We start from the raw sequence: 24,834 nt of genomic DNA on the forward strand, positions 1-24,834 counted from the left end.
TCCGAATACCATGTTGGCTGGTAGTCCACCCTGCCACGCATCTGTCTCCACACCCTCCCACTTGCATAGCTAAAGTTTCCCGGGCGGCATCCGGTTTCTGCCTGCTTTCTCACCTCCACTGCCCTTTCGACCAACTACAAGCACGTGGCCAGGTTCCTTTTCACACCTCCGCCTCCCGGCAGCCTGTCTGCTCCCCTGCGCGGTTGAAGACCCCCGCGTCCTTGAAGGCCAACGACAGGCCCACGGGCTTCGAGGGCGGCCCAGGAGCTGGCACGCAGCAGGTAAGCCATCGGGACTGGTCGCTGGCTTGAAAGGAGACGTAAGGGACGGCCAGTCCCGGCAAGTGGCCCAACTTGGAGACGGAGGGCCCTCTCCCGCGCCTTCCGCTTTCCGTCGACGCGGCCACCAGTGATGCCGCCAACCACCACCACCGCCGCCGCCGCCACAACCTGCAGCGCCATCGCCAGCACCCTGTCCACCACGGCCACCAGCACCGTCACCAGCAGCACCAGCAGCACCACCAGCACAAGCAGCAGCACCACCGCCTGAGCTGGGAAGAGAGGGTGGCTTGTCAGCCGCGAGGATTGTGGTGGCGGAAGCAGTGCCGCTTGAGAGTCCAAGCACGCTCGTGGCCACGGCTGCGCCGGCCAGTCGTGTTTGGGGCTGGGGCAAGCGTCGGAGCAGGAGTCGTCGCCGAAGGCCTCGAGTGGGTGGGCGCGCGAGGCCGAAAGTTTTGGCGGGGCACGAGGGTGGAGGTTGCACGCCAGGGCCTGGGGCTGCAGGTGGAGGGTACCGGGTGGCTCTTGTCGGGGCGCTGAGGTCACGGGGCGGGGGAGAAGGAGCGGACGAGTTGGCTTGGTGCGTGGGCTAAAAGGGGGGTGGTGGTGGGGTGGGGGCGGAGTGTTTGTGGACGCGCTGGGGAGGTTGGTAGGCGGAGAGGAAGAAGAAATGCTTCCCTGACCGGGAATCGAACCCGGGCCGCGGCGGTGAGAGCGCCGAATCCTAACCACTAGACCACCAGGGAGCGTCGGGCTCCGCGTCTGGCCTGCCTCTGCTCGACCCAGCCACTGGGCGCTGCCTTGGCGCCAAGGCCCGGCCTTTCCACGTCCAGCCGCCCTCCGCCCCTGGCAAGCCACGTGCCCTAGCGTTCTTCCTGCTTGCTGGCACCCTCAAAACACTGCGCGCCTCCTTCCCGCACACGCGCGAGAAGCCGCAGGCCACCTAGCTCCCTCTTTTCTGCGCCCAGCTCCCGGCTCTCCCTCACGGGCCCCGGGCGGGAGGGCCGGCCGTGGAGCTCGGCAAAAGATGGGCCCGCTGCGTTGGCCGGGAATCGAACCCGGGTCAACTGCTTGGAAGGCAGCTATGCTCACCACTATACCACCAACGCTGCACAGCCCGGGCCGCCCCGACACGCCGGCCCCGGGCTCGCCGGAGCGCGGTCTCGCCGCCGCCGCCGCCGCTGCCCCTGCGGCGGCCGGGCGCAGCCCGGCCCCGACGCCCCGTCCGCCAGCAGCTCTGCGCTGCGTCAGGCGCCACCGTCGGCCGCCCCGGGCGCCTCAACCGCTCCAGCCCTACGCAGCTGCCCTCGCCCCCGGCCCGAACGCTTCTGGGGCGGGGGGCGGGGTGGGGGCGCGCTGTCGCTGCCTTGCTGCTGCCGGGCCCTCGGCTGCACGCCGCGGCCCGCCCCCCTCCGCGGGCACGCCACCTCTGGTTCCCCGCTCGCCAAAGCCCTTCTCCAACGGCTGTTGGGCGAGGCCACTCCCCGGCACCGAAAGGGGACGGGACTCATCCGCCCCACACCCGTCCCGGCAGCCGTGAAGCTGTGCAGGTGTGCGTCGCGTCGCAAGGAGCCCACTGCGGCAGCCACTGTGGGCGGGCCGCAATGTCGCCGGGCGCTTGTGGGGTCGAGAGGAGGCCCTCGCTCGGCCGTGGCGCCCGAGCGCCCGGCGAGGAGGACGGGCAAGGGGTTGCAGGGGTGGAGGGCTGGAGGCGGTCGAGGGTGGGCAGGCCCCGCTGGAGGGCGGAGGGACGAGAAGAAGGGCCGTTGGGGCCAGGCGGCTGGACAGAGAGCGGCGCCAGCCACCAAAAAGGGGCGTGTGGCCTCCCCGTCGGGGAATCGAACCCCGGTCTCCCGCGTGACAGGCGGGGATACTCACCACTATACTAACGAGGACGGCGGCGGCCACACGGGCGCCCGACTGCTCTCCGGCTGCCTGCAGACGCCTACCCCCTGCCCTCGGCCCTCTGCCCACCACGGGCGCCCGCCACGTGCCCGACCCGACCCGACCTGACCCGACACCACACCAAACGCGTCATGCAAGGAGGCAGCCCGGGACCCCGCCAGGGACACGGATCCGCGTGGCGCTGGAAACTCCCAGTGCGCGCTGCCTATAGCCCCCGACGCCAGGATCGCGCCGTGAGGAGGGGGGCCCGAGGGGGCCGGAGAGCTCAAGCAAGGCTGTGAGGAGGAGGTGGGCGCTCGCCGTGCCACGTCCCGGGAGAAGAGGCGGAGGGGTGGGCGCGGCCGGCGGCAGAAGCTGGCCGGACGCGGCACACGGCTGGGTCCCGGGCCAGGGGTGGGCGAGGGGGCGGCGGCGGCGGAGCCGGGCGCGACGGCTGGCCTCGCTGCCCCGTTGGCCGGCGCGCGCCCGGTCCGTCGCGCAGCCGGACGGCCGCCCCCTGGCGCAGAGCACCGCGTCGGGCCAAGGGCATCGGTGTCCGCGTCGCGTCGGGTCCCAGCCAGCCGAGCGGCGACGCGCCCAGGCCCGCCGTCAGGATGGCCGAGCGGTCTAAGGCGCTGCGTTCAGGTCGCAGTCTCCCCTGGAGGCGTGGGTTCGAATCCCACTCCTGACAAGCCAGCCTTTTTTGGCCCGCCCAACAAATGCTGCACCCGGCCCGTCCCGGGCCTGGACAACACCCTACCGCCTCACACTCCGTTCCTGCCTCGCACTCTTGCCAGCTCCCCAGACTCCGGCCCCCTCGACGCGACACCCACACGACGCCTCTCACACGCAGGACCTCCTCAGCCACAGCTGCTCTTCCTGCCCAGTCCTGTGCGCCGGCCTCACGGAAACAGCCCAGGGGGAACCCTCTGGAAACTGCCGTTCAGGACACACGCCCTCCTCGCCTTCGCAGTGCAGGCCTTCGCGGCACTTCTTTCACCCACCTTGGCGCCACAGCGCATGTACACGCGAGAAGCCGCTGCCCCGGCCGGACCCAGCCACACCCCGGCGCGCTCCCTCAGACGGCTGCCCACGAGCCAGCAGCCACTCTGCCAAAGTGCTCCTCCTCACGACCAACGCACCGGAGCGGGACCCTTCGGGAGAGCGGCCGGCAGGAGCGCAGAAGCCAGGCTCAGACAGCGCTGGTCATTGGCGCGGCGGCGGCGGCGGCGGCGGCGGCGGCGGCGGCGCCGCTCCCAGGCGCCCATGTCCCACACTCGCTGTCTCCTCACAGCCCGAGCTCGCATCCCCTCTCCAGCCTGCTGCCCGCCAACGCCCGGCACGAGCGAGAAAGCCAGGCGCCAGAGGGACTTTGGGCCAGGGCCGGCGGTCGCTGTGAGGAGCGTCGGAGCTCAGCCGCACCTGCCACGCGTCGCCTGCCCTGACTGGAATTCGGGCGCAGGCCAGGCTGGGTCCGGTTCCTGGCTTCCTCCGGCGACACTGACAGTCTGTCGGCGGCCCTGGACGGCAGATTCGGAAGCGCAGGTTGGGCCGAGTCCGCCTCCGTCCCTGCGTCCCTCCTTCCCTCCGACCGCGCCTCGCCCTGGGGGTCCTCCCCGTTCCCCCGGAGCCTCTTCTTCAGGTCACTCACCGCCTCCTGCTCACATGGAGCGGATGTCCGTGGGCGAGCAGCGAACCACCAGTGTCTGGCGGTTGGCGGCGAGCGCCGCTGGGGCGGCGTCGGGCGGCGGCGGCCATCGGTGCATGGGTGGTTCAGTGGTAGAATTCTCGCCTGCCACGCGGGAGGCCCGGGTTCGATTCCCGGCCCATGCAGCGACCCAGTCCCCTTTTGGTCCCGCAGCCCACAGCGGAGCTAGGCTTCCCCTCTCCCACGCTCAAGGCACCTGTCCTACCACAGCATGCTCCCACCCGCAGCCCACCGCCACACCTTCCCTCTCCTGTCCTGCCCACGCCGGCGCCCCCTACCCTCCGTGGGACGAAAACCCCAACCCCGAGAGCCAAGCCTCCGTGACCTGACGCCTTGCGGGCTCAGCCACTCTCGCGCCCACACACCTTCCTTGTCCCTTTTCTCTTTCTTACCCTGATCCCGCTGGGGTCACACGGTGCACTGGAAGGAATACCCTACACTGGCACCCGCTCGCCCCACCTCTTCACGTTTCACCGCGCTTCCCCGCTCTCTGCCTCACTCTCCCCACACTCGGAAAGTTACACAGTGTTTGCTCAACCAGGAACCGAAAAGCTGCCGCCCCTGGGAGGGCTACATTGCACTCCCCAGGAGTGTCCCCAAAGCGTTATCCTGCATGAGGAATTCCAAAGAGGAATTCCACAATATCAGGGCAGAGTGCACTCTATGTTCACTTTACGTCCCTCAGCCGAAATATTTTTCGAACACCCGCCCGCTCCCCCACCACTAAAACCACCATCACCACCAACACCCCAACAACAAACACCACCCCCTCCCCTGAAGCCCTCCTCCCACCACTGGCACCCCACCTAGCGACACCACCCCCCAGCACCATCAAATCCTACTTTGTCAACGGTTCTGCCCTTGCGTGTGTCCGTTTGGCCTCTTTGTTTAATTTTTATTTTTTTTTGAATTTTCATTTTAATAGACGTATAGTTGATTTACAGTATTGTGTTATTTTCAGGGGTACAGTAAACTGATTATCTTTTCTATACATGTGTATGTATACGCATATAGATCGTTACTTTCCGTTACAGGTAATTACGAGACGTTGAATATACTTCTCGGTGCTGTACCGTAAATCCTGTTGTTCCTACCCGCTAACACCAGCTCCTAATTGATCCCTCGCCTACACGTTCCCCTTGGGTAACTGTAAGTTTGTTCTCTCTCTGTGTGAATCTGTTTCTGTTTTGCACAGAGGTTCACTTGTACTATTGTTTGGATTCCACATGTATGTATTTTTGTCCTTCTGTCTGACTTATTATACTAGGTTCGGTGCTCTCTAGGTCCATCCGTGTTGCTGCAAATGACAAGATCTCATGCTTTTTTATGGCTGAGTAATATTCCACGAGATTGATTTTAATACATTGAAAATCCCTCTCTCTCTTATCTATCTGTTTTTCTATCGATATCTATCGATCGATCTCTCTATCTATCTACTTATCTATATCTCATATTTCCTTAAGCCAATCATCCACGGATTGACACCTGAGATTTTTTCCCCTGTCATGGCTATGGCCCACGGTGCTGCTATGAACGTTGAGGTGTACGTATCTTTCCCAATTAGAGGTTTTTTGTTTTCCGCATACATACTCAGGATGGGGACGGCTGGATCATATGGTAACTCTCCATTGGTGCCTTCATTGTTGTTTTCGTTGTCGTTGAAGTGTAGTTGATTTCTAAGACCGTATTAGTTTCAAGTACACAGCAAAGTGATTCGGTTTAGAATGTATACTGTATTTACAGATTATTTTCCATTATAGGGTATTCCAGGACACTGAAGATCGTTCCCTGTGTTATTCAGCAAGTCCGTGTTGCTTCTCTATTTTGTACACAGTAGCGTGTATCTGTTAACCCCATACTCCTAACTGATCCCTCCACTCTTCCCTTTCCCCATGCGTACCCGTCACTTGGTTATCGATGTCTGCCGAGTGTGTTTCTGTTTTGTACATAGACAAGTGTATATTATGTTTTAGGTTCCACCTGGAAGTGGATATCATATAATGTTTATCTTGCTCTATAACTGCCTTACTTCACACAGTGTGATAGACTCTAGGTCCATTCATGTGGCTGCGAATGACACTATTTCATCCTCCTTTGGGGCTGTGTAATATGCTCTGGTAAGTTTCTACAGCACATCTTCTTAAGTCCACCGTCCACTCATGGGCCCTTGGGTTCATTCTGGGTCTCGGCTATTGCAAATAGTGCTGCTAGGAAGGTCCTGGAGGAGGGGGGCGGTGCATGTAACCTTTCGAAGTAGAGGTTTCATCTTTCCCACGTACGTACCCAGCAGTGGGGTTGCTGGATCATATGGTAGCTCTCCTTTGGTGCCTTCATTGTTGTTGTCGTTGAAGTGTAGTTGATTTCCAGTCCTGTATTAGGTCGGGTGTACAGCACAGTGGTTCGGTTTGTATGTATATTGTATTTTCAGATTAGTTTCCTTCATAGGGTATTCCAGGACATTGCAGATCGTTCCCTGTGTGATTCCGCAAGTCCGTGTTGCTTCTCTATTTTATACACAGTAGCGTGTATCTGTTAATCCCACACTCCTAACTGATCCCTCCAGCCTTCCCTTTCCCCTCGCATAACCGTCAGTTGGTTTTCGATGTCTGTGGAGTGTGTTTCTGTTTTGTCCATAGATTCATGTCTATTATGTTTTAGATTCCACCCGGAATTGATATTATATAATATTTATCTTTCTCAGTCTGACTTACTTCACGTCCTTTGATGGACTCTAGGTCCATCCATGCGGCCTCAAATGACAATATTCCATCCTTCTTTATGGCTGAGTAATATTCTACGGTATATTTATGCAACGCATCTTTTTAGGTCCATCGTCCACTCATGGGCCCTTGGGTTCATCCCGGGTCTCAGCAATTGCAAATAGTGCTGCTAGGAATGTGGAGGAGGGGTGCGGTGCTTGTATCTGTTCGAAGCGGAGGTTTCATCTTTCCCACATCTATACCCTGCAGTGGGGTTGCTGGATCATATGGTAGCTCTCCTTTGTGGCCTCTTTACTTCTCGACTCCATCCTCACCTGCCACTCTCCCCAACCACATCCCCTAGGCTCCACACCCCGCCACACACACAGACACACAGACACACACACACACACACACACACACATACAGACACACACACACACACACACACACTCAGACTTGAGGCTTGACAGATTGAAAGTGTTTCCTGATGAGGTAATCTGTGTCTCTGGGGCTGTAGAATGCCCCACTCAATTCAGACCTCGCCTAGACCCTGTCCCCTACCCTTGTTTCTGTCCTTCCCTTGCCTGCTTCCTACCCTGCTGCCCCAGCCCCAGCCCCCTGGTTAGCCTGACCACCTCAAAGCACAGCCCACCTGTCTCGCCCTCTCACCCACCGCCCCGCTGGGGTCCTCTCCCACCATCGTCCTCGTACCACAGCCCACTCACCCCCCTGCTTGCTATCTGCCCTTCCTCGAAGACTCCAGGCTCGCTCCCCTCTACCCGCCACCAACCCCTAGTTCCCCAGCCCCTCTCTCACACATCCGGTGCAGAAGACTCACTTCCGCCACTCCTGGCCTCCCACGGGCTCCTCAGACCCACTCCTACTCCATGGCCACCCTCTTCCCTACATCGGACCCACCCGCACATCGCACGCAATTGGGGGGCCAAGGGCAATCGCGGGCCCAAGCTTCGGCAGAGCCCCTGCCTGAGTGGCCAACTACTCTCCTAGCCAGTTCCCCGCAAGCCCCACTCCTCTCCTTCGCACCTGCGCTCCACCCAGTGCCCTGGACTCGTCCTGCCACCTCCCAACCCGAGGCTCAAGGCCGCCCCTTCTCTATGGGGTCGTCTGGCTCTGTTCCCTAAGCCTCGTGGTGTGGCCCCCAACCACGGCGACAAACACCTTCACCCCGTACTCTCGCCCACCCACACTCACCCCGAACACACCCACAAGGGCGTTGACGAAAGCGCCTGCGGTGATGGGATGCACCCATATGCCGACAGGGGCTCCCTTCCACAGGGGAACCGGCTTGGTCTAAATCCAGCGACTATACTGCCACCGCCAAACGCTGCAGCTCATCGGCTGTCCACTCTGCCTCTGAAGGAAACAAGCTGTGAACCGCACACCAAACCCTTTGCTGACAGACGCGCCCAAGCCTGGCCTGAGAGGAGACCGAGGTCGGTGATTCACCATGGCCAGAATCCATAGGAGAAGGTGAAGACAGGCTGAAGAGAGGGATGGAGTCCATCCAATAATAGATAGTAACGTGGGAATGGGGAATATTAGAAGTCATAGCCAGGTGAGTGGTGCATGTGTGTGTGTGTGTGTGACTCTGGTGTGTGTGTATGTGTGTGTGTGTGTGCGCGCGCGTGTGCGTGTGTGTGTGTGTGTGTTTGCTGTTAGTGGAGGGGGAGGTATCGTCGGTAACGTTCTTGCCTCTCTGTGACAGGACTGAGAGTACCGGTAATGCAATCCGAATACCATGTTGGCTGGTAGTCCACCCTGCCACGCATCTGTCTCCACACCCTCCCACTTGCATAGCTAAAGTTTCCCGGGCGGCATCCGGTTTCTGCCTGCTTTCTCACCTCCACTGCCCTTTCGACCAACTACAAGCACGTGGCCAGGTTCCTTTTCACACCTCCGCCTCCCGGCAGCCTGTCTGCTCCCCTGCGCGGTTCAAGACCCCCGCGTCCTTGAAGGCCAACGACAGGCCCACGGGCTTCGAGGGCAGCCCAGGAGCTGGCACGCAGCAGGTAAGCCATCGGGACTGGTCGCTGGCTTGAAAGGAGACGTAAGGGACGGCCAGTCCCGGCAAGTGGCCCAACTTGGAGACGGAGGGCCCTCTCCCGCGCCTTCCGCTTTCCGTCGACGCGGCCACCAGTGATGCCGCCAACCACCACCACCGCCGCCGCCGCCACAACCTGCAGCGCCATCGCCAGCACCCTGTCCACCACGGCCACCAGCACCGTCACCAGCAGCACCAGCAGCACCACCAGCACAAGCAGCAGCACCACCGCCTGAGCTGGGAAGAGAGGGTGGCTTGTCAGCCGCGAGGATTGTGGTGGCGGAAGCAGTGCCGCTTGAGAGTCCAAGCACGCTCGTGGCCACGGCTGCGCCGGCCAGTCGTGTTTGGGGCTGGGGCAAGCGTCGGAGCAGGAGTCGTCGCCGAAGGCCTCGAGTGGGTGGGCGCGCGAGGCCGAAAGTTTTGGCGGGGCACGAGGGTGGAGGTTGCACGCCAGGGCCTGGGGCTGCAGGTGGAGGGTACCGGGTGGCTCTTGTCGGGGCGCTGAGGTCACGGGGCGGGGGAGAAGGAGCGGACGAGTTGGCTTGGTGCGTGGGCTAAAAGGGGGGTGGTGGTGGGGTGGGGGCGGAGTGTTTGTGGACGCGCTGGGGAGGTTGGTAGGCGGAGAGGAAGAAGAAATGCTTCCCTGACCGGGAATCGAACCCGGGCCGCGGCGGTGAGAGCGCCGAATCCTAACCACTAGACCACCAGGGAGCGTCGGGCTCCGCGTCTGGCCTGCCTCTGCTCGACCCAGCCACTGGGCGCTGCCTTGGCGCCAAGGCCCGGCCTTTCCACGTCCAGCCGCCCTCCGCCCCTGGCAAGCCACGTGCCCTAGCGTTCTTCCTGCTTGCTGGCACCCTCAAAACACTGCGCGCCTCCTTCCCGCACACGCGCGAGAAGCCGCAGGCCACCTAGCTCCCTCTTTTCTGCGCCCAGCTCCCGGCTCTCCCTCACGGGCCCCGGGCGGGAGGGCCGGCCGTGGAGCTCGGCAAAAGATGGGCCCGCTGCGTTGGCCGGGAATCGAACCCGGGTCAACTGCTTGGAAGGCAGCTATGCTCACCACTATACCACCAACGCTGCACAGCCCGGGCCGCCCCGACACGCCGGCCCCGGGCTCGCCGGAGCGCGGTCTCGCCGCCGCCGCCGCCGCTGCCCCTGCGGCGGCCGGGCGCAGCCCGGCCCCGACGCCCCGTCCGCCAGCAGCTCTGCGCTGCGTCAGGCGCCACCGTCGGCCGCCCCGGGCGCCTCAACCGCTCCAGCCCTACGCAGCTGCCCTCGCCCCCGGCCCGAACGCTTCTGGGGCGGGGGGCGGGGTGGGGGCGCGCTGTCGCTGCCTTGCTGCTGCCGGGCCCTCGGCTGCACGCCGCGGCCCGCCCCCCTCCGCGGGCACGCCACCTCTGGTTCCCCGCTCGCCAAAGCCCTTCTCCAACGGCTGTTGGGCGAGGCCACTCCCCGGCACCGAAAGGGGACGGGACTCATCCGCCCCACACCCGTCCCGGCAGCCGTGAAGCTGTGCAGGTGTGCGTCGCGTCGCAAGGAGCCCACTGCGGCAGCCACTGTGGGCGGGCCGCAATGTCGCCGGGCGCTTGTGGGGTCGAGAGGAGGCCCTCGCTCGGCCGTGGCGCCCGAGCGCCCGGCGAGGAGGACGGGCAAGGGGTTGCAGGGGTGGAGGGCTGGAGGCGGTCGAGGGTGGGCAGGCCCCGCTGGAGGGCGGAGGGACGAGAAGAAGGGCCGTTGGGGCCAGGCGGCTGGACAGAGAGCGGCGCCAGCCACCAAAAAGGGGCGTGTGGCCTCCCCGTCGGGGAATCGAACCCCGGTCTCCCGCGTGACAGGCGGGGATACTCACCACTATACTAACGAGGACGGCGGCGGCCACACGGGCGCCCGACTGCTCTCCGGCTGCCTGCAGACGCCTACCCCCTGCCCTCGGCCCTCTGCCCACCACGGGCGCCCGCCACGTGCCCGACCCGACCCGACCTGACCCGACACCACACCAAACGCGTCATGCAAGGAGGCAGCCCGGGACCCCGCCAGGGACACGGATCCGCGTGGCGCTGGAAACTCCCAGTGCGCGCTGCCTATAGCCCCCGACGCCAGGATCGCGCCGTGAGGAGGGGGGCCCGAGGGGGCCGGAGAGCTCAAGCAAGGCTGTGAGGAGGAGGTGGGCGCTCGCCGTGCCACGTCCCGGGAGAAGAGGCGGAGGGGTGGGCGCGGCCGGCGGCAGAAGCTGGCCGGACGCGGCACACGGCTGGGTCCCGGGCCAGGGGTGGGCGAGGGGGCGGCGGCGGCGGAGCCGGGCGCGACGGCTGGCCTCGCTGCCCCGTTGGCCGGCGCGCGCCCGGTCCGTCGCGCAGCCGGACGGCCGCCCCCTGGCGCAGAGCACCGCGTCGGGCCAAGGGCATCGGTGTCCGCGTCGCGTCGGGTCCCAGCCAGCCGAGCGGCGACGCGCCCAGGCCCGCCGTCAGGATGGCCGAGCGGTCTAAGGCGCTGCGTTCAGGTCGCAGTCTCCCCTGGAGGCGTGGGTTCGAATCCCACTCCTGACAAGCCAGCCTTTTTTGGCCCGCCCAACAAATGCTGCACCCGGCCCGTCCCGGGCCTGGACAACACCCTACCGCCTCACACTCCGTTCCTGCCTCGCACTCTTGCCAGCTCCCCAGACTCCGGCCCCCTCGACGCGACACCCACACGACGCCTCTCACACGCAGGACCTCCTCAGCCACAGCTGCTCTTCCTGCCCAGTCCTGTGCGCCGGCCTCACGGAAACAGCCCAGGGGGAACCCTCTGGAAACTGCCGTTCAGGACACACGCCCTCCTCGCCTTCGCAGTGCAGGCCTTCGCGGCACTTCTTTCACCCACCTTGGCGCCACAGCGCATGTACACGCGAGAAGCCGCTGCCCCGGCCGGACCCAGCCACACCCCGGCGCGCTCCCTCAGACGGCTGCCCACGAGCCAGCAGCCACTCTGCCAAAGTGCTCCTCCTCACGACCAACGCACCGGAGCGGGACCCTTCGGGAGAGCGGCCGGCAGGAGCGCAGAAGCCAGGCTCAGACAGCGCTGGTCATTGGCGCGGCGGCGGCGGCGGCGGCGGCGGCGGCGGCGGCGCCGCTCCCAGGCGCCCATGTCCCACACTCGCTGTCTCCTCACAGCCCGAGCTCGCATCCCCTCTCCAGCCTGCTGCCCGCCAACGCCCGGCACGAGCGAGAAAGCCAGGCGCCAGAGGGACTTTGGGCCAGGGCCGGCGGTCGCTGTGAGGAGCGTCGGAGCTCAGCCGCACCTGCCACGCGTCGCCTGCCCTGACTGGAATTCGGGCGCAGGCCAGGCTGGGTCCGGTTCCTGGCTTCCTCCGGCGACACTGACAGTCTGTCGGCGGCCCTGGACGGCAGATTCGGAAGCGCAGGTTGGGCCGAGTCCGCCTCCGTCCCTGCGTCCCTCCTTCCCTCCGACCGCGCCTCGCCCTGGGGGTCCTCCCCGTTCCCCCGGAGCCTCTTCTTCAGGTCACTCACCGCCTCCTGCTCACATGGAGCGGATGTCCGTGGGCGAGCAGCGAACCACCAGTGTCTGGCGGTTGGCGGCGAGCGCCGCTGGGGCGGCGTCGGGCGGCGGCGGCCATCGGTGCATGGGTGGTTCAGTGGTAGAATTCTCGCCTGCCACGCGGGAGGCCCGGGTTCGATTCCCGGCCCATGCAGCGACCCAGTCCCCTTTTGGTCCCGCAGCCCACAGCGGAGCTAGGCTTCCCCTCTCCCACGCTCAAGGCACCTGTCCTACCACAGCATGCTCCCACCCGCAGCCCACCGCCACACCTTCCCTCTCCTGTCCTGCCCACGCCGGCGCCCCCTACCCTCCGTGGGACGAAAACCCCAACCCCGAGAGCCAAGCCTCCGTGACCTGACGCCTTGCGGGCTCAGCCACTCTCGCGCCCACACACCTTCCTTGTCCCTTTTCTCTTTCTTACCCTGATCCCGCTGGGGTCACACGGTGCACTGGAAGGAATACCCTACACTGGCACCCGCTCGCCCCACCTCTTCACGTTTCACCGCGCTTCCCCGCTCTCTGCCTCACTCTCCCCACACTCGGAAAGTTACACAGTGTTTGCTCAACCAGGAACCGAAAAGCTGCCGCCCCTGGGAGGGCTACATTGCACTCCCCAGGAGTGTCCCCAAAGCGTTATCCTGCATGAGGAATTCCAAAGAGGAATTCCACAATATCAGGGCAGAGTGCACTCTATGTTCACTTTACGTCCCTCAGCCGAAATATTTTTCGAACACCCGCCCGCTCCCCCACCACTAAAACCACCATCACCACCAACACCCCAACAACAAACACCACCCCCTCCCCTGAAGCCCTCCTCCCACCACTGGCACCCCACCTAGCGACACCACCCCCCAGCACCATCAAATCCTACTTTGTCAACGGTTCTGCCCTTGCGTGTGTCCGTTTGGCCTCTTTGTTTAATTTTTATTTTTTTTTGAATTTTCATTTTAATAGACGTATAGTTGATTTACAGTATTGTGTTATTTTCAGGGGTACAGTAAACTGATTATCTTTTCTATACATGTGTATGTATACGCATATAGATCGTTACTTTCCGTTACAGGTAATTACGAGACGTTGAATATACTTCTCGGTGCTGTACCGTAAATCCTGTTGTTCCTACCCGCTAACACCAGCTCCTAATTGATCCCTCGCCTACACGTTCCCCTTGGGTAACTGTAAGTTTGTTCTCTCTCTGTGTGAATCTGTTTCTGTTTTGCACAGAGGTTCACTTGTACTATTGTTTGGATTCCACATGTATGTATTTTTGTCCTTCTGTCTGACTTATTATACTAGGTTCGGTGCTCTCTAGGTCCATCCGTGTTGCTGCAAATGACAAGATCTCATGCTTTTTTATGGCTGAGTAATATTCCACGAGATTGATTTTAATACATTGAAAATCCCTCTCTCTCTTATCTATCTGTTTTTCTATCGATATCTATCGATCGATCTCTCTATCTATCTACTTATCTATATCTCATATTTCCTTAAGCCAATCATCCACGGATTGACACCTGAGATTTTTTCCCCTGTCATGGCTATGGCCCACGGTGCTGCTATGAACGTTGAGGTGTACGTATCTTTCCCAATTAGAGGTTTTGTGTTTTCCGCATACATACTCAGGATGGGGACGGCTGGATCATATGGTAACTCTCCATTGGTGCCTTCATTGTTGTTTTCGTTGTCGTTGAAGTGTAGTTGATTTCTAAGACCGTATTAGTTTCAAGTACACAGCAAAGTGATTCGGTTTAGAATGTATACTGTATTTACAGATTATTTTCCATTATAGGGTATTCCAGGACACTGAAGATCGTTCCCTGTGTTATTCAGCAAGTCCGTGTTGCTTCTCTATTTTGTACACAGTAGCGTGTATCTGTTAACCCCATACTCCTAACTGATCCCTCCACTCTTCCCTTTCCCCATGCGTACCCGTCACTTGGTTATCGATGTCTGCCGAGTGTGTTTCTGTTTTGTACATAGACAAGTGTATATTATGTTTTAGGTTCCACCTGGAAGTGGATATCATATAATGTTTATCTTGCTCTATAACTGCCTTACTTCACACAGTGTGATAGACTCTAGGTCCATTCATGTGGCTGCGAATGACACTATTTCATCCTCCTTTGGGGCTGTGTAATATGCTCTGGTAAGTTTCTACAGCACATCTTCTTAAGTCCACCGTCCACTCATGGGCCCTTGGGTTCATTCTGGGTCTCGGCTATTGCAAATAGTGCTGCTAGGAAGGTCCTGGAGGAGGGGGGCGGTGCATGTAACCTTTCGAAGTAGAGGTTTCATCTTTCCCACGTACGTACCCAGCAGTGGGGTTGCTGGATCATATGGTAGCTCTCCTTTGGTGCCTTCATTGTTGTTGTCGTTGAAGTGTAGTTGATTTCCAGTCCTGTATTAGGTCGGGTGTACAGCACAGTGGTTCGGTTTGTATGTATATTGTATTTTCAGATTAGTTTCCTTCATAGGGTATTCCAGGACATTGCAGATCGTTCCCTGTGTGATTCCGCAAGTCCGTGTTGCTTCTCTATTTTATACACAGTAGCGTGTATCTGTTAATCCCACACTCCTAACTGATCCCTCCAGCCTTCCCTTTCCCCTCGCATAACCGTCAGTTGGTTTTCGATGTCTGTGGAGTGTGTTTCTGTTTTGTCCATAGATTCATGTCTATTATGTTTTAGATTCCACCCGGAATTGATATTATATAATATTTATCTTTCTCAGTCTGACTTACTTCACGTCCTTTGATGGACTCTAGGTCCATCCATGCGGCCTCAAATGACAATATTCCATCCTTCTTTATGGCTGAGTAATATTCTACGGTATATTTATGCAACGCATCTTTTTAGGTCCATCGTCCACTCATGGGCCCTTGGGTTCATCCCGGGTCTCAGCAATTGCAAATAGTGCTGCTAGGAATGTGGAGGAGGGGTGCGGTGCTTGTATCTGTTCGAAGCGGAGGTTTCATCTTTCCCACATCTATACCCTGCAGTGGGGTTGCTGGATCATATGGTAGCTCTCCTTTGTGGCCTCTTTACTTCTCGACTCCATCCTCACCTGCCACTCTCCCCAACCACATCCCCTAGGCTCCACACCCCGCCACACACACAGACACACAGACACACACACACACACACACACACACATACAGACACACACACACACACACACACACTCAGACTTGAGGCTTGACAGATTGAAAGTGTTTCCTGATGAGGTAATCTGTGTCTCTGGGGCTGTAGAATGCCCCACTCAATTCAGACCTCGCCTAGACCCTGTCCCCTACCCTTGTTTCTGTCCTTCCCTTGCCTGCTTCCTACCCTGCTGCCCCAGCCCCAGCCCCCTGGTTAGCCTGACCACCTCAAAGCACAGCCCACCTGTCTCGCCCTCTCACCCACCGCCCCGCTGGGGTCCTCTCCCACCATCGTCCTCGTACCACAGCCCACTCACCCCCCTGCTTGCTATCTGCCCTTCCTCGAAGACTCCAGGCTCGCTCCCCTCTACCCGCCACCAACCCCTAGTTCCCCAGCCCCTCTCTCACACATCCGGTGCAGAAGACTCACTTCCGCCACTCCTGGCCTCCCACGGGCTCCTCAGACCCACTCCTACTCCATGGCCACCCTCTTCCCTACATCGGACCCACCCGCACATCGCACGCAATTGGGGGGCCAAGGGCAATCGCGGGCCCAAGCTTCGGCAGAGCCCCTGCCTGAGTGGCCAACTACTCTCCTAGCCAGTTCCCCGCAAGCCCCACTCCTCTCCTTCGCACCTGCGCTCCACCCAGTGCCCTGGACTCGTCCTGCCACCTCCCAACCCGAGGCTCAAGGCCGCCCCTTCTCTATGGGGTCGTCTGGCTCTGTTCCCTAAGCCTCGTGGTGTGGCCCCCAACCACGGCGACAAACACCTTCACCCCGTACTCTCGCCCACCCACACTCACCCCGAACACACCCACAAGGGCGTTGACGAAAGCGCCTGCGGTGATGGGATGCACCCATATGCCGACAGGGGCTCCCTTCCACAGGGGAACCGGCTTGGTCTAAATCCAGCGACTATACTGCCACCGCCAAACGCTGCAGCTCATCGGCTGTCCACTCTGCCTCTGAAGGAAACAAGCTGTGAACCGCACACCAAACCCTTTGCTGACAGACGCGCCCAAGCCTGGCCTGAGAGGAGACCGAGGTCGGTGATTCACCATGGCCAGAATCCATAGGAGAAGGTGAAGACAGGCTGAAGAGAGGGATGGAGTCCATCCAATAATAGATAGTAACGTGGGAATGGGGAATATTAGAAGTCATAGCCAGGTGAGTGGTGCATGTGTGTGTGTGTGTGTGACTCTGGTGTGTGTGTATGTGTGTGTGTGTGTGCGCGCGCGTGTGCGTGTGTGTGTGTGTGTGTTTGCTGTTAGTGGAGGGGGAGGTATCGTCGGTAACGTTCTTGCCTCTCTGTGACAGGACTGAGAGTACCGGTAATGCAATCCGAATACCATGTTGGCTGGTAGTCCACCCTGCCACGCATCTGTCTCCACACCCTCCCACTTGCATAGCTAAAGTTTCCCGGGCGGCATCCGGTTTCTGCCTGCTTTCTCACCTCCACTGCCCTTTCGACCAACTACAAGCACGTGGCCAGGTTCCTTTTCACACCTCCGCCTCCCGGCAGCCTGTCTGCTCCCCTGCGCGGTTCAAGACCCCCGCGTCCTTGAAGGCCAACGACAGGCCCACGGGCTTCGAGGGCAGCCCAGGAGCTGGCACGCAGCAGGTAAGCCATCGGGACTGGTCGCTGGCTTGAAAGGAGACGTAAGGGACGGCCAGTCCCGGCAAGTGGCCCAACTTGGAGACGGAGGGCCCTCTCCCGCGCCTTCCGCTTTCCGTCGACGCGGCCACCAGTGATGCCGCCAACCACCACCACCGCCGCCGCCGCCACAACCTGCAGCGCCATCGCCAGCACCCTGTCCACCACGGCCACCAGCACCGTCACCAGCAGCACCAGCAGCACCACCAGCACAAGCAGCAGCACCACCGCCTGAGCTGGGAAGAGAGGGTGGCTTGTCAGCCGCGAGGATTGTGGTGGCGGAAGCAGTGCCGCTTGAGAGTCCAAGCACGCTCGTGGCCACGGCTGCGCCGGCCAGTCGTGTTTGGGGCTGGGGCAAGCGTCGGAGCAGGAGTCGTCGCCGAAGGCCTCGAGTGGGTGGGCGCGCGAGGCCGAAAGTTTTGGCGGGGCACGAGGGTGGAGGTTGCACGCCAGGGCCTGGGGCTGCAGGTGGAGGGTACCGGGTGGCTCTTGTCGGGGCGCTGAGGTCACGGGGCGGGGGAGAAGGAGCGGACGAGTTGGCTTGGTGCGTGGGCTAAAAGGGGGGTGGTGGTGGGGTGGGGGCGGAGTGTTTGTGGACGCGCTGGGGAGGTTGGTAGGCGGAGAGGAAGAAGAAATGCTTCCCTGACCGGGAATCGAACCCGGGCCGCGGCGGTGAGAGCGCCGAATCCTAACCACTAGACCACCAGGGAGCGTCGGGCTCCGCGTCTGGCCTGCCTCTGCTCGACCCAGCCACTGGGCGCTGCCTTGGCGCCAAGGCCCGGCCTTTCCACGTCCAGCCGCCCTCCGCCCCTGGCAAGCCACGTGCCCTAGCGTTCTTCCTGCTTGCTGGCACCCTCAAAACACTGCGCGCCTCCTTCCCGCACACGCGCGAGAAGCCGCAGGCCACCTAGCTCCCTCTTTTCTGCGCCCAGCTCCCGGCTCTCCCTCACGGGCCCCGGGCGGGAGGGCCGGCCGTGGAGCTCGGCAAAAGATGGGCCCGCTGCGTTGGCCGGGAATCGAACCCGGGTCAACTGCTTGGAAGGCAGCTATGCTCACCACTATACCACCAACGCTGCACAGCCCGGGCCGCCCCGACACGCCGGCCCCGGGCTCGCCGGAGCGCGGTCTCGCCGCCGCCGCCGCCGCTGCCCCTGCGGCGGCCGGGCGCAGCCCGGCCCCGACGCCCCGTCCGCCAGCAGCTCTGCGCTGCGTCAGGCGCCACCGTCGGCCGCCCCGGGCGCCTCAACCGCTCCAGCCCTACGCAGCTGCCCTCGCCCCCGGCCCGAACGCTTCTGGGGCGGGGGGCGGGGTGGGGGCGCGCTGTCGCTGCCTTGCTGCTGCCGGGCCCTCGGCTGCACGCCGCGGCCCGCCCCCCTCCGCGGGCACGCCACCTCTGGTTCCCCGCTCGCCAAAGCCCTTCTCCAACGGCTGTTGGGCGAGGCCACTCCCCGGCACCGAAAGGGGACGGGACTCATCCGCCCCACACCCGTCCCGGCAGCCGTGAAGCTGTGCAGGTGTGCGTCGCGTCGCAAGGAGCCCACTGCGGCAGCCACTGTGGGCGGGCCGCAATGTCGCCGGGCGCTTGTGGGGTCGAGAGGAGGCCCTCGCTCGGCCGTGGCGCCCGAGCGCCCGGCGAGGAGGACGGGCAAGGGGTTGCAGGGGTGGAGGGCTGGAGGCGGTCGAGGGTGGGCAGGCCCCGCTGGAGGGCGGAGGGACGAGAAGAAGGGCCGTTGGGGCCAGGCGGCTGGACAGAGAGCGGCGCCAGCCACCAAAAAGGGGCGTGTGGCCTCCCCGTCGGGGAATCGAACCCCGGTCTCCCGCGTGACAGGCGGGGATACTCACCACTATACTAACGAGGACGGCGGCGGCCACACGGGCGCCCGACTGCTCTCCGGCTGCCTGCAGACGCCTACCCCCTGCCCTCGGCCCTCTGCCCACCACGGGCGCCCGCCACGTGCCCGACCCGACCCGACCTGACCCGACACCACACCAAACGCGTCATGCAAGGAGGCAGCCCGGGACCCCGCCAGGGACACGGATCCGCGTGGCGCTGGAAACTCCCAGTGCGCGCTGCCTATAGCCCCCGACGCCAGGATCGCGCCGTGAGGAGGGGGGCCCGAGGGGGCCGGAGAGCTCAAGCAAGGCTGTGAGGAGGAGGTGGGCGCTCGCCGTGCCACGTCCCGGGAGAAGAGGCGGAGGGGTGGGCGCGGCCGGCGGCAGAAGCTGGCCGGACGCGGCACACGGCTGGGTCCCGGGCCAGGGGTGGGCGAGGGGGCGGCGGCGGCGGAGCCGGGCGCGACGGCTGGCCTCGCTGCCCCGTTGGCCGGCGCGCGCCCGGTCCGTCGCGCAGCCGGACGGCCGCCCCCTGGCGCAGAGCACCGCGTCGGGCCAAGGGCATCGGTGTCCGCGTCGCGTCGGGTCCCAGCCAGCCGAGCGGCGACGCGCCCAGGCCCGCCGTCAGGATGGCCGAGCGGTCTAAGGCGCTGCGTTCAGGTCGCAGTCTCCCCTGGAGGCGTGGGTTCGAATCCCACTCCTGACAAGCCAGCCTTTTTTGGCCCGCCCAACAAATGCTGCACCCGGCCCGTCCCGGGCCTGGACAACACCCTACCGCCTCACACTCCGTTCCTGCCTCGCACTCTTGCCAGCTCCCCAGACTCCGGCCCCCTCGACGCGACACCCACACGACGCCTCTCACACGCAGGACCTCCTCAGCCACAGCTGCTCTTCCTGCCCAGTCCTGTGCGCCGGCCTCACGGAAACAGCCCAGGGGGAACCCTCTGGAAACTGCCGTTCAGGACACACGCCCTCCTCGCCTTCGCAGTGCAGGCCTTCGCGGCACTTCTTTCACCCACCTTGGCGCCACAGCGCATGTACACGCGAGAAGCCGCTGCCCCGGCCGGACCCAGCCACACCCCGGCGCGCTCCCTCAGACGGCTGCCCACGAGCCAGCAGCCACTCTGCCAAAGTGCTCCTCCTCACGACCAACGCACCGGAGCGGGACCCTTCGGGAGAGCGGCCGGCAGGAGCGCAGAAGCCAGGCTCAGACAGCGCTGGTCATTGGCGCGGCGGCGGCGGCGGCGGCGGCGGCGGCGGCGGCGCCGCTCCCAGGCGCCCATGTCCCACACTCGCTGTCTCCTCACAGCCCGAGCTCGCATCCCCTCTCCAGCCTGCTGCCCGCCAACGCCCGGCACGAGCGAGAAAGCCAGGCGCCAGAGGGACTTTGGGCCAGGGCCGGCGGTCGCTGTGAGGAGCGTCGGAGCTCAGCCGCACCTGCCACGCGTCGCCTGCCCTGACTGGAATTCGGGCGCAGGCCAGGCTGGGTCCGGTTCCTGGCTTCCTCCGGCGACACTGACAGTCTGTCGGCGGCCCTGGACGGCAGATTCGGAAGCGCAGGTTGGGCCGAGTCCGCCTCCGTCCCTGCGTCCCTCCTTCCCTCCGACCGCGCCTCGCCCTGGGGGTCCTCCCCGTTCCCCCGGAGCCTCTTCTTCAGGTCACTCACCGCCTCCTGCTCACATGGAGCGGATGTCCGTGGGCGAGCAGCGAACCACCAGTGTCTGGCGGTTGGCGGCGAGCGCCGCTGGGGCGGCGTCGGGCGGCGGCGGCCATCGGTGCATGGGTGGTTCAGTGGTAGAATTCTCGCCTGCCACGCGGGAGGCCCGGGTTCGATTCCCGGCCCATGCAGCGACCCAGTCCCCTTTTGGTCCCGCAGCCCACAGCGGAGCTAGGCTTCCCCTCTCCCACGCTCAAGGCACCTGTCCTACCACAGCATGCTCCCACCCGCAGCCCACCGCCACACCTTCCCTCTCCTGTCCTGCCCACGCCGGCGCCCCCTACCCTCCGTGGGACGAAAACCCCAACCCCGAGAGCCAAGCCTCCGTGACCTGACGCCTTGCGGGCTCAGCCACTCTCGCGCCCACACACCTTCCTTGTCCCTTTTCTCTTTCTTACCCTGATCCCGCTGGGGTCACACGGTGCACTGGAAGGAATACCCTACACTGGCACCCGCTCGCCCCACCTCTTCACGTTTCACCGCGCTTCCCCGCTCTCTGCCTCACTCTCCCCACACTCGGAAAGTTACACAGTGTTTGCTCAACCAGGAACCGAAAAGCTGCCGCCCCTGGGAGGGCTACATTGCACTCCCCAGGAGTGTCCCCAAAGCGTTATCCTGCATGAGGAATTCCAAAGAGGAATTCCACAATATCAGGGCAGAGTGCACTCTATGTTCACTTTACGTCCCTCAGCCGAAATATTTTTCGAACACCCGCCCGCTCCCCCACCACTAAAACCACCATCACCACCAACACCCCAACAACAAACACCACCCCCTCCCCTGAAGCCCTCCTCCCACCACTGGCACCCCACCTAGCGACACCACCCCCCAGCACCATCAAATCCTACTTTGTCAACGGTTCTGCCCTTGCGTGTGTCCGTTTGGCCTCTTTGTTTAATTTTTATTTTTTTTTGAATTTTCATTTTAATAGACGTATAGTTGATTTACAGTATTGTGTTATTTTCAGGGGTACAGTAAACTGATTATCTTTTCTATACATGTGTATGTATACGCATATAGATCGTTACTTTCCGTTACAGGTAATTACGAGACGTTGAATATACTTCTCGGTGCTGTACCGTAAATCCTGTTGTTCCTACCCGCTAACACCAGCTCCTAATTGATCCCTCGCCTACACGTTCCCCTTGGGTAACTGTAAGTTTGTTCTCTCTCTGTGTGAATCTGTTTCTGTTTTGCACAGAGGTTCACTTGTACTATTGTTTGGATTCCACATGTATGTATTTTTGTCCTTCTGTCTGACTTATTATACTAGGTTCGGTGCTCTCTAGGTCCATCCGTGTTGCTGCAAATGACAAGATCTCATGCTTTTTTATGGCTGAGTAATATTCCACGAGATTGATTTTAATACATTGAAAATCCCTCTCTCTCTTATCTATCTGTTTTTCTATCGATATCTATCGATCGATCTCTCTATCTATCTACTTATCTATATCTCATATTTCCTTAAGCCAATCATCCACGGATTGACACCTGAGATTTTTTCCCCTGTCATGGCTATGGCCCACGGTGCTGCTATGAACGTTGAGGTGTACGTATCTTTCCCAATTAGAGGTTTTGTGTTTTCCGCATACATACTCAGGATGGGGACGGCTGGATCATATGGTAACTCTCCATTGGTGCCTTCATTGTTGTTTTCGTTGTCGTTGAAGTGTAGTTGATTTCTAAGACCGTATTAGTTTCAAGTACACAGCAAAGTGATTCGGTTTAGAATGTATACTGTATTTACAGATTATTTTCCATTATAGGGTATTCCAGGACACTGAAGATCGTTCCCTGTGTTATTCAGCAAGTCCGTGTTGCTTCTCTATTTTGTACACAGTAGCGTGTATCTGTTAACCCCATACTCCTAACTGATCCCTCCACTCTTCCCTTTCCCCATGCGTACCCGTCACTTGGTTATCGATGTCTGCCGAGTGTGTTTCTGTTTTGTACATAGACAAGTGTATATTATGTTTTAGGTTCCACCTGGAAGTGGATATCATATAATGTTTATCTTGCTCTATAACTGCCTTACTTCACACAGTGTGATAGACTCTAGGTCCATTCATGTGGCTGCGAATGACACTATTTCATCCTCCTTTGGGGCTGTGTAATATGCTCTGGTAAGTTTCTACAGCACATCTTCTTAAGTCCACCGTCCACTCATGGGCCCTTGGGTTCATTCTGGGTCTCGGCTATTGCAAATAGTGCTGCTAGGAAGGTCCTGGAGGAGGGGGGCGGTGCATGTAACCTTTCGAAGTAGAGGTTTCATCTTTCCCACGTACGTACCCAGCAGTGGGGTTGCTGGATCATATGGTAGCTCTCCTTTGGTGCCTTCATTGTTGTTGTCGTTCAAGTGTAGTTGATTTCCAGTCCTGTATTAGGTCGGGCGTACAGCACAGTGGTTCGGTTTGTATGTATATTGTATTTTCAGATTAGTTTCCTTCATAGGGTATTCCAGGACATTGCAGATCGTTCCCTGTGTGATTCCGCAAGTCCGTGTTGCTTCTCTATTTTATACACAGTAGCGTGTATCTGTTAATCCCACACTCCTAACTGATCCCTCCAGCCTTCCCTTTCCCCTCGCATAACCGTCAGTTGGTTTTCGATGTCTGTGGAGTGTGTTTCTGTTTTGTCCATAGATTCATGTCTATTATGTTTTAGATTCCACCCGGAAGTGATATTATATAATATTTATCTTTCTCAGTCTGACTTACTTCACGTCCTTTGATGGACTCTAGGTCCATCCATGCGGCCTCAAATGACAATATTCCATCCTTCTTTATGGCTGAGTAATATTCTACGGTATATTTATGCAACGCATCTTTTTAGGTCCATCGTCCACTCATGGGCCCTTGGGTTCATCCCGGGTCTCAGCAATTGCAAATAGTGCTGCTAGGAATGTGGAGGAGGGGTGCGGTGCTTGTATCTGTTCGAAGCGGAGGTTTCATCTTTCCCACATCTATACCCTGCAGTGGGGTTGCTGGATCATATGGTAGCTCTCCTTTGTGGCCTCTTTACTTCTCGACTCCATCCTCACCTGCCACTCTCCCCAACCACATCCCCTAGGCTCCACACCCCGCCACACACACAGACACACAGACACACACACACACACACACACACACACATACAGACACACACACACACACACACACACTCAGACTTGAGGCTTGACAGATTGAAAGTGTTTCCTGATGAGGTAATCTGTGTCTCTGGGGCTGTAGAATGCCCCACTCAATTCAGACCTCGCCTAGACCCTGTCCCCTACCCTTGTTTCTGTCCTTCCCTTGCCTGCTTCCTACCCTGCTGCCCCAGCCCCAGCCCCCTGGTTAGCCTGACCACCTCAAAGCACAGCCCACCTGTCTCGCCCTCTCACCCACCGCCCCGCTGGGGTCCTCTCCCACCATCGTCCTCGTACCACAGCCCACTCACCCCCCTGCTTGCTATCTGCCCTTCCTCGAAGACTCCAGGCTCGCTCCCCTCTACCCGCCACCAACCCCTAGTTCCCCAGCCCCTCTCTCACACATCCGGTGCAGAAGACTCACTTCCGCCACTCCTGGCCTCCCACGGGCTCCTCAGACCCACTCCTACTCCATGGCCACCCTCTTCCCTACATCGGACCCACCCGCACATCGCACGCAATTGGGGGGCCAAGGGCAATCGCGGGCCCAAGCTTCGGCAGAGCCCCTGCCTGAGTGGCCAACTACTCTCCTAGCCAGTTCCCCGCAAGCCCCACTCCTCTCCTTCGCACCTGCGCTCCACCCAGTGCCCTGGACTCGTCCTGCCACCTCCCAACCCGAGGCTCAAGGCCGCCCCTTCTCTATGGGGTCGTCTGGCTCTGTTCCCTAAGCCTCGTGGTGTGGCCCCCAACCACGGCGACAAACACCTTCACCCCGTACTCTCGCCCACCCACACTCACCCCGAACACACCCACAAGGGCGTTGACGAAAGCGCCTGCGGTGATGGGATGCACCCATATGCCGACAGGGGCTCCCTTCCACAGGGGAACCGGCTTGGTCTAAATCCAGCGACTATACTGCCACCGCCAAACGCTGCAGCTCATCGGCTGTCCACTCTGCCTCTGAAGGAAACAAGCTGTGAACCGCACACCAAACCCTTTGCTGACAGACGCGCCCAAGCCTGGCCTGAGAGGAGACCGAGGTCGGTGATTCACCATGGCCAGAATCCATAGGAGAAGGTGAAGACAGGCTGAAGAGAGGGATGGAGTCCATCCAATAATAGATAGTAACGTGGAAATGGGGAATATTAGAAGTCATAGCCAGGTGAGTGGTGCATGTGTGTGTGTGTGTGTGACTCTGGTGTGT

The 24,834-nt window shown here is 60.8% G+C and overlaps 15 non-coding genes across 15 annotated transcripts; 6 read left to right on the top strand and 9 right to left on the bottom strand.

Moving 5' to 3' along the window:
- Positions 1-952: 952 nt before the first annotated feature.
- On the bottom strand, positions 953-1,024 carry TRNAE-CUC (transfer RNA glutamic acid (anticodon CUC)). The gene has a single exon. It is a non-coding gene; the product is annotated as a tRNA-Glu (tRNA).
- Positions 1,025-1,315: 291 nt separating this feature from the next.
- On the bottom strand, positions 1,316-1,387 carry TRNAG-UCC (transfer RNA glycine (anticodon UCC)). The gene has a single exon. It is a non-coding gene; the product is annotated as a tRNA-Gly (tRNA).
- Positions 1,388-2,101: 714 nt separating this feature from the next.
- TRNAD-GUC (transfer RNA aspartic acid (anticodon GUC)) lies at positions 2,102-2,173 on the bottom strand. Its single transcript has one exon. It is a non-coding gene; the product is annotated as a tRNA-Asp (tRNA).
- A 597-nt stretch (positions 2,174-2,770) lies between these two features.
- Positions 2,771-2,853, top strand: TRNAL-CAG (transfer RNA leucine (anticodon CAG)). The gene has a single exon. It is a non-coding gene; the product is annotated as a tRNA-Leu (tRNA).
- A 1,071-nt stretch (positions 2,854-3,924) lies between these two features.
- TRNAG-GCC (transfer RNA glycine (anticodon GCC)) lies at positions 3,925-3,995 on the top strand. Its single transcript has one exon. It is a non-coding gene; the product is annotated as a tRNA-Gly (tRNA).
- Positions 3,996-9,273: 5,278 nt separating this feature from the next.
- Positions 9,274-9,345, bottom strand: TRNAE-CUC (transfer RNA glutamic acid (anticodon CUC)). Its single transcript has one exon. It is a non-coding gene; the product is annotated as a tRNA-Glu (tRNA).
- A 291-nt stretch (positions 9,346-9,636) lies between these two features.
- TRNAG-UCC (transfer RNA glycine (anticodon UCC)) lies at positions 9,637-9,708 on the bottom strand. The gene has a single exon. It is a non-coding gene; the product is annotated as a tRNA-Gly (tRNA).
- A 714-nt stretch (positions 9,709-10,422) lies between these two features.
- On the bottom strand, positions 10,423-10,494 carry TRNAD-GUC (transfer RNA aspartic acid (anticodon GUC)). Its single transcript has one exon. It is a non-coding gene; the product is annotated as a tRNA-Asp (tRNA).
- A 597-nt stretch (positions 10,495-11,091) lies between these two features.
- On the top strand, positions 11,092-11,174 carry TRNAL-CAG (transfer RNA leucine (anticodon CAG)). Its single transcript has one exon. It is a non-coding gene; the product is annotated as a tRNA-Leu (tRNA).
- A 1,071-nt stretch (positions 11,175-12,245) lies between these two features.
- Positions 12,246-12,316, top strand: TRNAG-GCC (transfer RNA glycine (anticodon GCC)). The gene has a single exon. It is a non-coding gene; the product is annotated as a tRNA-Gly (tRNA).
- A 5,278-nt stretch (positions 12,317-17,594) lies between these two features.
- Positions 17,595-17,666, bottom strand: TRNAE-CUC (transfer RNA glutamic acid (anticodon CUC)). Its single transcript has one exon. It is a non-coding gene; the product is annotated as a tRNA-Glu (tRNA).
- Positions 17,667-17,957: 291 nt separating this feature from the next.
- Positions 17,958-18,029, bottom strand: TRNAG-UCC (transfer RNA glycine (anticodon UCC)). Its single transcript has one exon. It is a non-coding gene; the product is annotated as a tRNA-Gly (tRNA).
- Positions 18,030-18,743: 714 nt separating this feature from the next.
- On the bottom strand, positions 18,744-18,815 carry TRNAD-GUC (transfer RNA aspartic acid (anticodon GUC)). Its single transcript has one exon. It is a non-coding gene; the product is annotated as a tRNA-Asp (tRNA).
- A 597-nt stretch (positions 18,816-19,412) lies between these two features.
- Positions 19,413-19,495, top strand: TRNAL-CAG (transfer RNA leucine (anticodon CAG)). Its single transcript has one exon. It is a non-coding gene; the product is annotated as a tRNA-Leu (tRNA).
- Positions 19,496-20,566: 1,071 nt separating this feature from the next.
- Positions 20,567-20,637, top strand: TRNAG-GCC (transfer RNA glycine (anticodon GCC)). The gene has a single exon. It is a non-coding gene; the product is annotated as a tRNA-Gly (tRNA).
- The last annotated feature ends 4,197 nt before the right edge of the window (positions 20,638-24,834 follow it).

Source organism: Camelus bactrianus, chromosome 21, assembly GCF_048773025.1.
Source record: "Camelus bactrianus isolate YW-2024 breed Bactrian camel chromosome 21, ASM4877302v1, whole genome shotgun sequence".
In the NCBI taxonomy this organism is placed as follows: Eukaryota; Metazoa; Chordata; class Mammalia; order Artiodactyla; family Camelidae; genus Camelus; species Camelus bactrianus.